Here is a 16,417-nt window from a genome sequence, read left to right on the forward strand (position 1 = left end):
CTCCACTCTCATAAAGGGAATAGTGTTCATTCCCAAATGACTGGTACTTGGATAATCTAACCCATCAGTACCAGTGACATCCTTTCCTTCACCAGATGTACTTGCTTCCACTTGCTTTGTATTGATACGCTGAAGGCCCTAGCCTATACACCATCTCTCAGGCACTGGAATTCCACTTCCAGGCTCACTCCTGACTATCCTGGTTTCATCCCCCTCCCCTTCACATCTAGTTTAAAGCTCTATTTATGACCCCTGCTAGATTTTTTGTGAGGATTTTTGTACCCCTAGGAGACAAGCGTGCACCATCCCCGGTAAGGAAGCCTGGAGGTGCATGGGCCAGTCCATGATCAAAAAGCCCAGTTTTGCTCCTTACACCAGGTTTGGAGCCAGGTATTAACCAATTGATTCTTCTTGATCTCTCCCTCTTCATTCCTTGTTGTTGGAATGGATGCAAATACTAATTGTGCCACAGAACCTTTCACCGTTTTCCCCAGAGCCATGAAGTCCCTCTTAATTGCCCTCAGCTTCCTCCTCTGTATGCCATTGTTGCCTAAGTAATTGCATATCAGCTTGTACTGTACTAAATCCAATACCTAAGAAAAGAAACATAATCTATGATTATAGATTACTTTAAACTAAAAATTCCATAGAAAACTGTGGAGTTCAGTTTGTAACCAGCAGATGGCCTTTGCAGATTGCTACAACTACCATGTACTTCTCGTAACAGAGTAGTAACTCTAAGTTCTGGTTCTCATATCAGATGTGTTTTCCGTTGTTTATATTTGGGTATTCTACCTATCATTCCTTCAGCAAATAAGGAAACCAAGCTATCATTCCTTCAGCTACCACAGAAACCAAGAAACTAGTCATGGAAACCAGCTGATTGCTCTGTGACTGGTAAATTCTTGACAGGTATTTCTAAATTTTCAAATGTGGTACTTAATCATTTTCTGGTAAGTCTAACGGTTCTTGAATAACTAGTTCAATGACTTCTATGTTTTTGAATATTTTTCTTTGCTGCTATTTGTCCTCTAAGAAGTAAGGAAATACAAAAGAAATTTTGAACTATTTGCAAGGAACAAGTTTGCCAGGAACTTTCTGCTGCGTTTTGGAAATTGGTCTGCTTTGTTTTGCTTTGTTTTGTTTACACAAATCATTTGCCTTCTTTATTCTTTAATATCTAATATTCGGTGTTGACACATCTCCTAGTTTTTTTGGCATGTGATATTTCCTTCAAGCTAGCATTGTAACTGAAAAACAAAAAGGCTGTGTAACATCCATTTCCTTCCCAGTCGTTTAATTCAATATGCTGACACACCTCCAAGAAGTTCAGTGTTCTTAGGAAATTATGGACATTGTGTGAGTGGAATAACATTTTCAGAACAAGTATTTTAAGGTTTTCCTACTGCCAATCTCATAGCCATCACATTGAGTAAAGAGAAGTGACTTCTACAAACTGCATTTTTGATGCACTTCCAAGAAGGTGTGTGTAATCTGCTTGAGAATTCACAACAGTTGCATTTACTGGAAAGAATTGCATTTGTATTTGTGTTTGTGATAGGATGATATTATTTTTTTGTTTTAATGGGTATGTGGAATAAGAAAATGTTTTCAAAATGTTACCTCGTGTATAGACATGCAGAACATTAAAAAATGTCTTCAGATGGACACAGACACCATTCAGGTACTAGACAGGCTGAGCAGTGGCTAGCAGGTATGGATTAATGTAGTGGTATTGTCTTACAATAGAGAAACTATCCTGATTGAGGGACAAACTCTATCTTTGCACTGCAAGTCAACTGCATGCTCTAGAAAGGTATGATCTGTGTCCAGTGCTGCATCCAGTTCTATTCTATATCTTTATCAATGACCTGGATGAAAGGATTGAATGTACCTTTAGTAAGTTTGAGGATGACACTAAGGTGGGAGGAAGCATTGTTCTCTTGAGGGTGGGGAGGCTCTGCAGAGGGATCTGAACAGGCTGGATTGATGGGCTGAGGCCAATGGGATGAGATTTAATGAGGCCAAGCACAGAGTCTTGTACTTGGGACACAACAACCCCATGCAGCGCCACAGGCTTGGGGAAGAGTAGCTGAAAAGCTGCCTGTCAGAAAAGGACCTGGGGATGTTGGTCAACAGACAACTGAACATGAGCCAGCAGTGTACCCAGTGAGCCAAGAAGGCCAATAGCATCTTGGCTTGTATCAGAAACAGCATGGCCAGAACTACCAGAGAAGTGATTGTGCCTCTGTACTTGACACTGGTGAGGCTGCACCTTGAATCCTGTGTTCAGGATTCAGTTCAGTTTTGGGGCACTCACTGTGTTCAGTTTTGGGGCCCTCACTGCAAGAAAGACGTTGGGGTCCTGGAGTGCGTCCAGAGAAGAGCAACAAAGCTGGTGAAGGGGCTGGAGAACAAGCCTTATGCGGAGCAGCTGAGAGAACTGGGGCTGTTTAGCCTGGAGAAAAGAAGGCTGAGAGAAAATCTTATCACTGTCTATAACTGCCTGAAAGGAGACTGTAGAGAGGTGGGTGTTGGTCTCCTTGCCCAAGGGATAGGTGGTAGGATGAGAGAGAATGACCTCAAACTGTGCCAGGGGAGGTTCAGATTGGACATTAAGAAAAATTTCTTCACCAAAGGAGTTATCGGGCACTGGAACATCTGCCCAGGGAGGATGAGTCACCATCCCTGAAGGTATTTAAAAGATGGGTAGATTAAGTGCTTAGGGATATAAGAAACAGAACTGATATGAAATTATTAAAATAATTCAACGTACTGAGTATAGTGGGTTTTCAAATGAGGCTCTTTGAATGTATCTAGGGTTGCAACTTGCCTCCTGTGGGGGAAGAAAAAGGGTGTTTCCCAGACACTAAAAATGGGCTTTTAAGGAGTGAAAATAGACAAGGAAAACCACTTGGTATCTATGTTAAGCATAGCCTAGTTGGAAGCTGGAACACCTGAATTAAAACCAATACTAGGATCTTAGAAGTTGAAAATTGTGCTCAGAATCTTTGGCATTTAAGCTCATTTTTTGGAAAGAGGTCAAGAGTTTATACTGGATACTGAATTTTATATAATGTGAACTTGCAACTGCTGTACATAATCACACATACATGCACCTCTAAGGAGCTCTGTTTGTTCTTACTCTTGTTTTATAGCATTACTAATTGATAATGTATTGTTACAAATATTTTCTGGAAAGGAAATAATGAGTCAAATGTATAGCCATTTTTTACAATTCATGAGGATTTCTTACCTGCATATAATGTTGAACTCTAAAGATTTCACAAGAATTTTTAAATATTTTTAAATATTTTAAAATATTTTTAAATATACTTTATAGTTATATATCATATCTCACCTTACTTCAGAACTGAGAAGACAGTTCTCAGCAGCAGTAAACCTTCCACCTTCATAAAGCATTTTTACTTGTCTCTACATTGTTGTTTAGTCAGTTAATTGCAGCAATTTTTTTTCAAAAATAGGAAAGCTGAGTATGAGCAAAGTTCACCAAATTACTCTAACACAGGATCACAGAATCATCATAGAATAGTTTGGGTTGGAGGGGACCTTAAAGATCATCTAGTTCCAACCCCCTGTGATGGGCAGGGACATGTCCCACCAGATCAGGCTGCCCCATCCAACCTGGCCTTGAACACCTTCAGGGAATATCTACAGCAGAGTTGGAACTGTTCCTCATGTCTGCTGTTCCATATTATATTAGCACAATATTATCTAGATTTTTGAGCTAGATACAGTCACAGAAGTAGCCTACCAGACCACTCAAAATCTGCTTATACAAGGACATCAATGTCCTATAGGTTTTCACTGGCAATGGCATCCTTGGAGCATTTTAATTTCAATCATCTGAGTTAGTGGTAACAGCCCGTGGACTGACAAGTAATTCCCCAATTCTGTTTCTTTCCTCTAATGGGTTTTATTCTGTCCACCATTTAAAGACTTAGTTGTAAATTCTGACAGTCCCCTCAGCTGAGATTAGGATATGAAATTTTAAGATGTGAACTTTTGAAATGGCAGCTTTAGCAATTGTTTAGTTAGAAAGAAAAATTCAAGTATGTATACACGGATTAAAAAAATAGCTTGCTCTGTAAAAGCATTGAGGTAGGTCTCCTACTTGTGTTTAATGAGAATACATTAAATATGAGACATTGAAGAGTCCTATTTTAAGCAGCCATTTTAAAGGATTTTATGTTAGATCTGTGTATGAGTGCTGTAAACTTACTCCTTTGCTTTGTCTCAGGAGTGATTCAGTAAAACTGTTCTGCTATCAGTCTGCTGTGCTTATACAAAGGTGGAACATGCCACAGCAGTTTCAATAGCAGTCAAATTATTAATCCCTGCAAGTACAGCTGCTTTCTGTGATTAAATGTGATGATCATGGGTTTGGTTTTTCCCTTTGGAACCAAGGTTTTTTTCTGTTTGTTTGTTTTCACTCTGATGCCCTAGGAGCTTCAAAGCAGCTAATACAGGGCCAACACTTTCCTGTCTCTTCTAGTTAGTAGCAATGCCCTCAGATTTTGAGGTTCCCCAGCCTTTCCTTGGTCCTCTGTAAAGCCACTTTCTATTAAAGAGAAAGTCAAATAAGCGTGCCCCTTTCACTAGTCCTTATCTCCTAGAATTAATTTTCCTCTTTTTTTTGCAGAAAATAGCTTTTAGACTAAATGCTGCTGATAATCTTTTAAGTAGGTTAAAAAACCATACATCTCTCTCTTAGCTTTAAATGAAACAGTTAAAAAATAAGTTGTAAGTAAAATTCGTAAGACCTAAGCTGAAAACTGAGGTCTTCTAAAAACTTATGACATCCTTCAAAGAAAAGACACTTAAGATACAGGTAGAAAAATTCTGCCAAACGGATTTTACAAGTATTTTTTACCAAATTTTCAATGCTGGTGAAAAAAATGCTGAGAAGAAAATTTAGTTCATTCTGACTACTGAGGTAGGTTACATTTTCCACATAATTTAGCAGAATAATAAAGTCCAACTACTAATTAAAAAATAAGTTAGAAAGTCCTGAAATAGTTGTGGTGGAACAATGATGCATTCTGGGATAGCTCTGACAAAACTGATAAGCTCCTGGACTAGGGAAAATACATTCTGAAGGAAATTTTTTCAAGTATTTTTTTTGTTTGAATGTCTAACACAGTCTAGGAAGAAAGAAATTACAGTTCTACAGTCAACGCTAAGTCAAACTTGTGAAACTAATAGGGAGTTTTGCAAACTTAGAAATTTTTGCATTGTGATTTATCCATATCTTTAAAATCCACTGCTATAATACAAATTTGTTCCTTATATCTATTTTCTTTCATTTTACACTGCGACAAAGCCTGAACAAAAAAGTTGTTTCTAAAGAATTCACCTTTTTGGCATTGTTTCTTTGTCAGCTTTAACCATCCGTAGTATTGCCACTAAAAAGCTAGACAGGTTTTGCTACTGAGGTAAAACAGAGATTCTCCAGTAACAGTAAAAGAATGTCAAATACACAGAATTATGTGTGTGATTCCTGCTGTCATAGCGGCTAAAGGAGTTAAATGAATGTATTCTTGAACTAACTAAAAGTAAATAGAAAAGCAACACCTTGGCTAATGAAAACACCAAGAGAAAAATGAATATGCTAAGAATAGTAACGTTTACCCTGGATAAATCCAAGTTAGGGGGCTTTCAAAAAATTATTACAGAAAATTGATGAAGATATATCAGTGAAAATGTTGCATTGCAAGAGTTCTTCAGTGTGACACATTAATCATGCATGGTTTTTACCATCTTTCCTTACAGTTTCTATTTCTCTTTACAGATCGGGTAGAAATTTGCATTGCTCTTTTGCTGTTGCATCTAAATGTCACCGATGTGAATCTCGATCTTTCTCTCATTCTAAAATCAAATCCTTTAGTAAGAGTCCAAAGCACAGGCAGAGACTGGGATTTGTAAACACAGGTGAAAATCTTTATTAAGCATGTGACTAGAATATACTTTGCCCATAATAAAATACAGTGTTCAAGGCTTTGCTTAAAACGTTTAAATAATACAAGCTGCTAGGTTGGATTCTGACAGTTCATACAGAGAGCTGAGATTTCTGTTGTATCAATAAGTGCATTGCGCACTATTTCTCGTAGATCTCAGGCAAGGCAATTCTTTCAGCACACCCCAAAGAAAAATGGAGACATTACATTTGCTAAAGAAGGCAGCAGTAACAGTATTGATGACAGCTCTCATGTGAGACAGAGAAGGTACCCTCAATTGCTTCATTAAGTAAATCCAGGTGTGCTTATCTCTTGTTCTTGTTCATTTCATACATCTAAAAAAGAGTAAATGCATATATCACAAGCCTGAACAGCACTTCTCCATTTCTCCCTCACAACTTAGACTCATTCTTCCTTTAAGGTCCTTTTGTCCCTCTCTACTAATCAGAGAAAACCAGTAGTGACACCCTTCCTCTGCAAGGGGCACTATATTCTGCAACTCTACCTACCTCCTTGCTTGCCTGTCAAATGTCATTCTTCGTGAACTCTCATCGTCACCTCCCAATACTTATGAAGTCACAGGAATATCTTGCAGTCTCTGCTGTGCCGGTGGCCAGCATTCAGCAAAGCTGTTGTCTCTCAGCTAGTTTCATCTAGCAATCAAGAAAAGGCAACAGCATAACAGAGCAGTTGGAGTCTATTTGCATCCTATCAAGATCACTTTCAGCCCAGCAATCCAGTGAAATACATTTGTTCAATACAGAGGCATGAGCACTTCCTCACTGCGTGGTGCCAGGCACATGTAAGCCTTTGTCCTCACAGCTCCAAACTTTGATCCTGCCTGCTACTCTCTACTTTGCTTGCTGTCATGGATACTCCTTGCTTTGCTCCCTGCTCATTTAAGAACAAACATATTGGCTATTGAAATCCTGTTAGCCAGTAGGATTCCACACAGTCCTGTTGGTCATACAAGTCCAGGAAACCCTGAAATAAATATTCTTTCTTTCTTTCTTTCTTCTTCCCAGGCTTTAACATTTGTGCCCTTTTACTTGAGCAAACTTAACAAAGCTAATTAACCCAGGTTTCTGTGCACAGATACAATACAGACATTGCAATACTCCATATGTTATGTGATTATGTTACATGATTCTCCCAAGCACAAACAAATGAAGTAAAAAGTGCTGCTTCTTGGGAAAGTTGGAGTGTGGCCTACTGGCTACATGCTGTGAACATAGATAAATGTAGTGAAATGGTGCTGCTAACGACAGGTTGATTCCATCGTTGGAAATGAAAGGTTGGAAAGACTGCTTTAAAGAGAGAGGAGAATCCTCTCTGCAGGACCAGAAAGATCAGATTTTATATGTATCACACTGATAATACAGAGAGATGTCACTGTTCCACAAAAGCTCACTAACTTGTTAGATTTGTGGGGTTTTTTTGAAGCAGGACAAAGTGTAAGTTGGTTTCAAGAACCAAACTTATGCACCGTATCTTTATCAAACCACTAAGTACATCAGAGGAAACAAAAATAACCACTGAGATATTTAAGATAATGATCCACTTGTGTTCAACCAAAACCACACAAGTAATCTTCTCTTCAGCTTTATACCACGGCTTCCCAGTGGAATTCTAATTTATATTTCTTACATAAGCACAGCACATTTTCAGGGGAGAATTTGACCCTGAGGGAGCCAGGAGGACTGGAGAGACTGGCTAATAGTCATGTGGTAAAAATAGTCTTTTCATAAGCACGGCATGAAGCTTGGAGAATGCCTTGAAACATGCCCTAGCTTGTATCAGAAATAGTCGAGCCAGAGACGAAAAGCATAATTCTGCTCAAATGTAAAGGGAAAAAGTCCCCTAAGATATTCTATAATAGTCCTCATGAGTCACTCCAATGTGCTAATGAGTTTGTCACAAGCCACCATTTAAAATGGCAACCCTTTCTCACGAGCACAGAAGCACACCAATTCCCTGGATATTCAGGTTCTCATGGACCCCTTCTCTTCTTAAATGAGGTGATCATCAGTCTCATTTCAGGGTCTGTAGAAATCAGTCATCACAGTCCAGGTGTTTATTTGCAAAATGAAAAGTGAATAAGCCTTATGACCCCTGGGAAGCAGCACTTTCTCTGGGACCTGGGAGAAGAGCAATTTCTTTCCTAGTTTTGCCTATACATAATAGTTTACCTACCCTTTCTGCAGGTGGCCTGGCTTTTTAATACCATATTGTCTGACAGTGGTAGGAGATTTGTCCTGCTTCATGCTTGGAGGGCTAAGGATTTTGCATATCATCCTTCCAAATTAAGTACTTGAATCTCTAAACTTTCCCATCAAGTGTGGGGCTGATTATCCTTCTTCCATGGGATATAAATAAGGCAATGATGAGGTGTTTTTTATTTCCTGGTGATACAGAGAACAATATACACACAAGTTAAGAATCATCTGTTAATGGGATAAGCACCTGGGACGTAAGGAGGGGACATGCCCAGCCTTTTTTTATGACTTAGGAAAATAGCGATATTATGAACCAATGCAACAATTAGTCAAGCATTAACAAAAAGCTGCCATTGTTGAGAAACTAAAATGCTTGAATAAATTTTATAAAAATCTCTAAAACAACAGCCAGTCTGAAGCAGATATTTTGAAATTGGTCTGTGCCTGGAAATCAAACTGAATCACTGATAATACTGTTCATTTAAAAATACTACAGAAACTGCAGAACACATTTTCCTTTCTGGATACAATTTTAATTTATGGAGTTGTCCTTGTCAGTGAGCAGCAATGTCAGAATGTTCCACAAAGGATGGAGGTCCTGGAGCCAAGGTTAGCAGCAAGATGGACAGAGTATTGTCACCCCAAAATGGGTCCAGGGCAAGAACAGTGGGTCTCAAGGTAGTAAGCAGGGCCAGCCACAACTGTAGTCTGACAGATGAGTCCATCGTGATAAGACAAGTCCAAGGTCAAGCCAGAAAGCAATTCCATGTGACAGGGTCAGGATTTAGATCAACAGGGTGCCTGGACATGGATGGGCATAGGTGTAACATAGCTCTGGCAGAAAACAAGGTTGTGATCCCAACCTAAAAGCAAGCGTAGAGGTAAAGAGCCCCTGCAAGAGCTTCTCAGGCAACTGTCCTTCACATGGCTTCCAAGTTGGAAAGCTTCACTATCAGTGCTGGCCCTGAGACTAGGCAGTGTAGCTTCCAGGAGCAGTATGCTTAGGGCCCTAATACCCTGTGTCAGGATTGTGAGTGTCCCTTTTTTTTTGTGTGTACTGTACACATACTTATTCAAAAAATAGAGGACATTTTTCCAAGAAGTAAGTGGCAGTAAAACATGGGGAGATCACTGGGCATCCAGCTTCTGACTGCTATTGATGCCTTTGAGAATGTCCTGCTTTTGGAAGTTTGAAAACCAAGGAATTAGTGTATAGGAATTAAATTATAAAGGAAGTGATGAGGGGGGGTGTAAAGATGACAAGACACAGCTTGACTCCTAATTAGTATTTGCCAAAGCAGGGCAATTAAATACTTCATGACAGAATCATACATCCCATGCTTCTTGTTAAATAGTCTGCACTGGAAACTGTTAAGGATAGCACTCTGGAATGTGCTGTCTGAAGGGAGTGAGATATTGAAGGACAGAAGAAAGGACTTACTAGCTAGTAGCCCTAGCCAAAAGTGAAATAATACAAAATAAAAGTCCTGTTTATAAATACTGACTTATTATGCCTACATTTCTCCTTGCAGTATGTTCTACATGTTTCTATTCTGGGAGTAGCATATCATTGGAAAAGAGAAAAGTCACATGCCAGAGATTTCAGTTTAAGTGAGGCTGAACCCCAAATCAGATGACAGTTGCATATGGCTATAGAGAAGGATACGTTATTTTATCCCAACAGGTAACTTGCATCAGGTATTTCAAATTCAAAACAGTTTTCTTCTCTGTCCCTTCTCTGTCAGAACATAAACCACTGTTCCTTGTGTCAATGCTACAAGTGTAAATGGTAGATTGACCTTTGTTTGGGTGCTAAACATGACAGGAAAAGAAGCTGTAGTTTCCCCAGTGTTTTCTGACAGAAGGAAGGCATGTCTGACTTCAGCAGAAAAAGTAATATTCCCAAAGAACCAGAGAATGGCAGAGAAATCTTTTCAGATTCGTTAGCAATTGAAAATCCTTGTCTTCTCCTACTAGACTAGTTCTGACAACTAGTTTGTCACAAAACAGTCTAAAAATGTCATTATGCCAAGCTGGGCATTTACCAAGTTTACTGCACTTGAGGCATAGATCCAAAAAGCTCATTGAGATGAAGCCTCTGTCAGCAGAAAGACTGGGATGTTAAAGACTGCTTTTTACTTCTTTCTGGAAATGTGACAATATGAGAGTGGTCTCATGATTGTGATCCTGGTCTGCTTTTGGGATCACGTTTGCATTCAGAGATCCAAGAAGAAAGCATTCATTTGTACTGTTAATATCTGTTCTGCTTAGACTTACACATTTTGTTTAATAACTCTTTATTCCCGCATTATGTTGCTGAAACTAGGATAATCCTTTTTCCATGTAAAGAAATGAGAGAATACATTTGCATAAAGCATGTTTTTATACATATTGACTGGAAGAAGCCAGAATGGTAGACTTCAGGCATGCAAAAAGTATACAGAATATGCTAACTGTTATGTGTTACTGGGATAAGTACTGAGCGGAAATTATAGCAAGATAGAAGCTGGTGGGACCTTAAAGAAAACTTTCTAAGAAGGAAGGGTAGAGAAGCGTTGGACTACATCACAAAGGAAGAGATAGAGGCTCCACTGCTGAAGGTCCTTGAAAACAGGTCAGACAAAGAGCTGTCTAGCCTGACATATGCAGAAATGATAATGACTTGAGGAAAGGAAATAGTTTGGAACTCTGTTTCATTGCAGGGCTGGTCCAAAGATATGATCCAAAAGGCTAAATGATCCTGTTGTTACAAAATGCCAAGAGGCTCCCCATCTCAGTGACCTCTCAGTGTCTTTCATGGATTCCTGATTGTGTGAGACCCTAGAAATATGGAAGCAATTGTGGTGTATGAGAGCATCTTTTGGGGGTGGAGAAAGGATATGTGCAATGTCAATAAATGTGCAGTGCTAATGTGAATAAAAATATGGGCAGAAAATCATTCAACAATTCCAAACCCAGAAATGAGTAATGCAGTGAGAAGTGAGGAGGAAAGAAAGATCCATTAAGGCAAAATGCAGATTTCAGTTGAATTCTGCTACAACCAGTGGACTGTCCAGCGGATCTTAGGAGCATGATGAACAGAAATGTCCTTCAGCTGCCATCTGTCACTGGTACCCAGATCCTCCACAATAGATGTTAAGAACAACTGAGTTGGCTGTTTCTAAGCACTGCAGACATCTGTAACATTTTTGCCTGCGTGGGAGGACTGAAAGATAAAAGGCATTTGAGAACATCAGTGATGTTCTGCTCAGTTTCTTCCCAAACAGAAAACTCAAGTTATTGTGTGCTGAATTGGGACCAACTCTTCTTAAGCCTCTCAGGCAGTCATCCTATCAAATTGAAATACATTCTCATGTTCTCAGACTTGCTGAATGCCCTTTGAACAATTACAGCGCTGACATGCTGCATTACAGTAACAGAAACCTAATGATTTATTCAAGCAAATCCCTTGAAATACAGAAATCTCTTTTAAGTTGTGTACTTAGGCTGGGATTTTCTAAAGGTTAACCTGAATCACTTTGAAAGTGAAGTTCATGTTGGATTCCCTGAGAACTGTGAGTTCAGTTTCTCTTATCCACTCTCTGTAGAGGTTTTCTGTGATATGTTATACCAAATTATCAAGACCAGCAGCATTTTAAGCTGGAGAGAGCTTCACTGTTACCTGTTAGTTTCCTAGCTGTGAGTATTCTTGCAGAATTCCAGATGTCATCATCCTTTTCACCTTCTCTTTAGAAGAAGAAAAATTAAGATTGCTTTACGTGATGAAAATCCTGGAATATTGCTCTCCTACATATTGCTTTCTACACGTCTCATGTACTGATAATTTCTCTAAACAGAGAACAGTGCACATTCTTAAAGAGAAATATTTCCTCTTCAAGTTTGTAAAATAGCTTGGATGACAGTCCATACAACCTGTAGGGAGTATACATGGTACTTTTTTTTTTCCTAACATTTCCTAACATTTGAAATTAATTTAATATTTAAGCTTAATGCTGCAGATCAAGCAGCAAGAGAACAAACCTTCCTGTGATGTCCCATGAACTAAAGTGGACCTCATGAATGCATCTTGCAGAAGCATAACTTTGTTCAGCATTCCTATAATTTGTGAAGACTGAAGACTATCTGCCGCCTTACCAACAAATACTATTTTCATTATGATGTTTCTGTGAGTTTGTGAGGTGTGTGTATAACATTGTAGGTGGTAGTCAGAAAAAGCAGTTTCTTAGCTGCAGTTTTCAATATCTCTAATTACCTTTCCACAAAACTCTTTCTCTGATCTCTCCTGTTTTCATTCTGCCTCTGGCGGTATTTCTTTGTGTAACTATGTAACTGTTTGCTCCTTCTGGTGCAATTGAGTTAAACTGTCATAAAAGATTAATCATCTAACATTAACTTTTCAGATCTTTAGTAATAAATATGTCATTACTTTTTGTTTATTTTATGATTATTATTCTTTTAGCCGGAGGTCTCTTTCTTTGTAATTCGCTCAAACTTCCAATATTTGAGGGAGTATGTGAGATAGATGGAGAGATACTGCACGTTTAAGGGATGGCATGTGTGCTTTATGCAAAGCTCATGATGTTGCTTTCTGCTTTCCAGCATTTCACCAGAACCACACTTGTTGTCTGTTCAGCACTTGAGGCAAACTGAGGGCACTCAGTACTTGTGAACCTACAGATCTACTGCAGAACTGTTAGTCATTTCATTAAATTACCAAAAATTCTGGAGAAAATAAAGTGGTTTTTTTTAGTCTTGTTAATCCAGGCTCAGCTGAGGTCTTAGTTTCACCGAACTACATGAATGCACAGATGTTACTTGAACGAGAATGAATCTCGTTCAAGTTCATCTCAGAACAGATGAAAAATGTCAAAGAGTGGGAAGAAAAAATACATTGACTAAGTTAAAACTAATGCAACATAATAAGAATAAAAAAGGAGCAGTTGTAACCAGATCAGGCTTTCAACCCAATTCTTCAGTTCATTTCATAAGCAGCAGAGAGCTTGGGGCATCAGCACCACAAGGAGAGCACACAAGAAGCCCACGCTGAAAGGTCTCTGTTGACACATATACTTGTTTGCGTCAATGTAGAATTACAAGACAAGATCAACGCCCTCTGTTTGTGAGGCTGCATTAGGAAGGAGGGCAGGAAAGCACTTTCTGCAGGCTAAAGATGTGTCAACAAATGGCTATAGTGACCCAGTGGAGGAGGTGTGATCGCGGTAATGTAGCTGTACACTAGAGCCCTGGGAATTTCTTGTGGCTGTCCAGTCCAGGCAGCTGCTGCCATCAAACTGCCAAGTGAGGCTCTCTGCTACGTTGCCCCTAAATACTACCGTTTGTGGCAGCTTGAGCATCAGCGAAGGCTTTAACAAAACTGCCCGCGACTGGTGAAGCGCCTCCCGTTGTTCTGCAATGAAACCACTAGAGGGGAGCGTCAGACCCACCTTCTTTGCAGGCGCGGCACACCTAAGGAGCTCCGCTGCTGTTGTGGTACCAGTTAGAAAGACCCTCAGACTCTGTGTCGTTTTAAATGCTTTTTATTAGAGCTAACACTATAAAACAAGAATAGGGTAGATAATTGTGCGTCCCTCTAGGTGCTAGGAACCTGGAGCGGTGTAGCAGTGAGCAGGATAAGCATGACCTGCTTTGCGGAGTTTTGCATTTCAAGAACTTAAATTTTAAGTACTCAGATTTCACAAATGACGACACAGTTCTGATAAGTGCTATCTTTGGAATGCCATCATTTTGAAATTTCAAATGAGCCTTTGTAGTGATTTTTTGAGACTGGAATTTTTTGTTGAAAGTGTCTTGCTATAAAATTTAATCTAATTAAAAATAAAGTGGTTTAAACACTTCTATTTGAATGTCAGGTTTTCATCCAGACAAGAACCATCTTGAAAGTTTAAATACCAGAATAAATAAATGTTTTCAAGGATAGTTGAAGCTTTCATCACGGTAATTGTTGTGTCAGGATTTTGCTGGAAATTGCTTTCCTAAAAGACTTAAAAGCTCATAATTACCAAATTTATTCAGCAATATTTTAACAGTTTTTATTTTCTACAAATATTGCAAATAGGCATTATTGTTGAGTTAATGAATGAAATGGAATTCATGTAGCTTAAGGGACCATCTGAGCATAGTGGACACAAGGGAAATAAATCTGTAAACATAAAGTTATTTGATAAACTTCATTTCAACCAGCAGAAATTCTTTTCAGATTAAGAGATTCTTCTAAGAGAAGAAGCCTGTGTTATTGCACTAAGCCAGTCAATTGGCAGTAGTTTATGCTAGACTGAGTCTAACTGCGTTAATAGACTCACACGTAGTATGATGCCATGTTAAGTTATTAATGCAAATTATGTGACTGCAAATCAAGTGCAAACAGAAAAAAAAGAAAATGTAAAGTGAAGATAGTAAGGTTTGAGATAACTATCTCACTTTATTCATATCTGTTTCTGATATCACTTATATACAGAGAGTTATTGATAGAGCTGAAGAATTTATTGCTCACTAAGTTGTCATCCTTGCTTTTTACCAAGTTTTGTATATTTATATTGCAAAATAATCCTCCCTGGTTTTCTTTTTAAAATTTCCAGTGCTTAAAAGGGGAGGTGGTAATGTGCTTCTCAAATAGCTGGAATAAATTGCTAAATCAGATAATCAACAGCCATTCCGATCCATCCATTTTTACTTTAGGAGTCCCAGACCAGCTTCTTGTAGGTGGCTGCTCTCCAGGAATTCTGAACCTGGTGATAGACAAGTAGCTATAAAGGTAATGTACGATCTTTACAGTCCTTGAATCGTGATATTAATGCCACGTGAATATTCGATAGTCCTATTAAAGAAAATAGGATCAGTCTGCTAATCTTTTGGCTGCTGTAGGATCTGGCAAGTTGTAATCCTTAGTTTCCCTGCCAACAAATTCCTCACCAAGCAAAAGATATCCTAAGATATCACCAGTAAAACTTCTCCAGGATGTTAGTACACATAGAGCTCTTTTAGGCAGATAAGTCTAGTAAAAAAAAAGGCATTTTTTTCCTTTTCTCTTTCTACTGTGTAGCCAAGCTGAGACACTCCAAAGGCTTCCATATAGTGAAAAGTGACATCAGTGTGAAATGGTCGTAGTGAAGCATAGGAAGACACAACATAAATAAGGTTTAGTATTTCACTACAATAATAAAATTCCAAAGTAAAAAATTTTATCGCTGTATACAAAATACAAACACATTTTTAATTGATCTACAACTCTTTTCAAGATGAAACTGGACACATATTACATATTTTTGTGCAATTTTGATGCCGCAAATAGTGATGTCCAAGAATTTTTACTAGGATTCTTAGTGTCAGTTTGGGCTGAGAGCCAGCATTGGAGAGAAAACTCAGAGCGAGATTCAGAACAACTGTGTTAGCAGTGACTTCAGCAAACAGAAACAGCCGTGGACACATCTGTGTCTTTATCTTACCTATTCTGGTAAGACCTCTAGGCAGAGGTGTCTTTCACCTGTGTGCATAACAGGATGCTTCTCAGGTAGATGTTGTCCTACAACTCCAAAGAGTGAGAAATTGAATTCATGGGGTTTAATTAGGGTTTGAAGGAACCTCAGGAAATCACCCAGTCCAACCTCTAGCCTTGCAGTTTATCTTACGTCTTGCCTTGGAGTTTACACACCTCTCCTCCTCCAGGCTCAGCTATGTCCGTGTGTTTATTTCCACAGCAGCAATTCATCTGTCTAAGGATCAGATACTGCCCAAGTTCAACAATGTAGTGAAATAAAATCCTCCCATTGCTTTTCCAGCTTCGAGCTAACAGAGGCATTGACGAGTGTTGATTTTTCAGAGAGGTTCAGCAGAGGTGGAGAGGGTTGTTTCCACCCTGCAGGGGTAGGGGAGCAGAGGGAAGGAAGAGGAAGAACAGCTGCAGCAGCTGGAGTTGTGAGGACCAGTTTGCCTAGCAACCTTCCTTCTTAGGTAAGGGCATCTAAATTCAGCAGCAACAGCAACATCAGAAGCAGCCCTGACAGTGGGTGAGCTGGGTGCCTGTTAGGAAGTATGAGCACTGTTAAAACACCAGCCTTAGGGCTCCGAAGCCTCCTCAGTTTATTGGTAGGTAAACTACATAGATTCACTTATCAGAATTTATTCCTGTGGACTGTGACTACAGAAAGGACTGTATATAGCTTATTGCAGTGAGACAGCTATTAATATCTGGCAACTGTTGAATGT

At 39.1% G+C, this 16,417-nt stretch overlaps 1 protein-coding gene across 1 annotated transcript in view; it reads left to right on the top strand.

Moving 5' to 3' along the window:
• The window catches only part of LOC104059653 (atrial natriuretic peptide receptor 1), an 85,352-nt gene that overhangs the window by 35,880 nt on the left and 33,055 nt on the right, over window positions 1–16,417 (top strand). The gene's annotated exons all lie outside the window — the stretch shown is intronic.

This window comes from Cuculus canorus, chromosome Z, assembly GCF_017976375.1.
Source record: "Cuculus canorus isolate bCucCan1 chromosome Z, bCucCan1.pri, whole genome shotgun sequence".
Classification (NCBI taxonomy): Eukaryota; Metazoa; Chordata; class Aves; order Cuculiformes; family Cuculidae; genus Cuculus; species Cuculus canorus.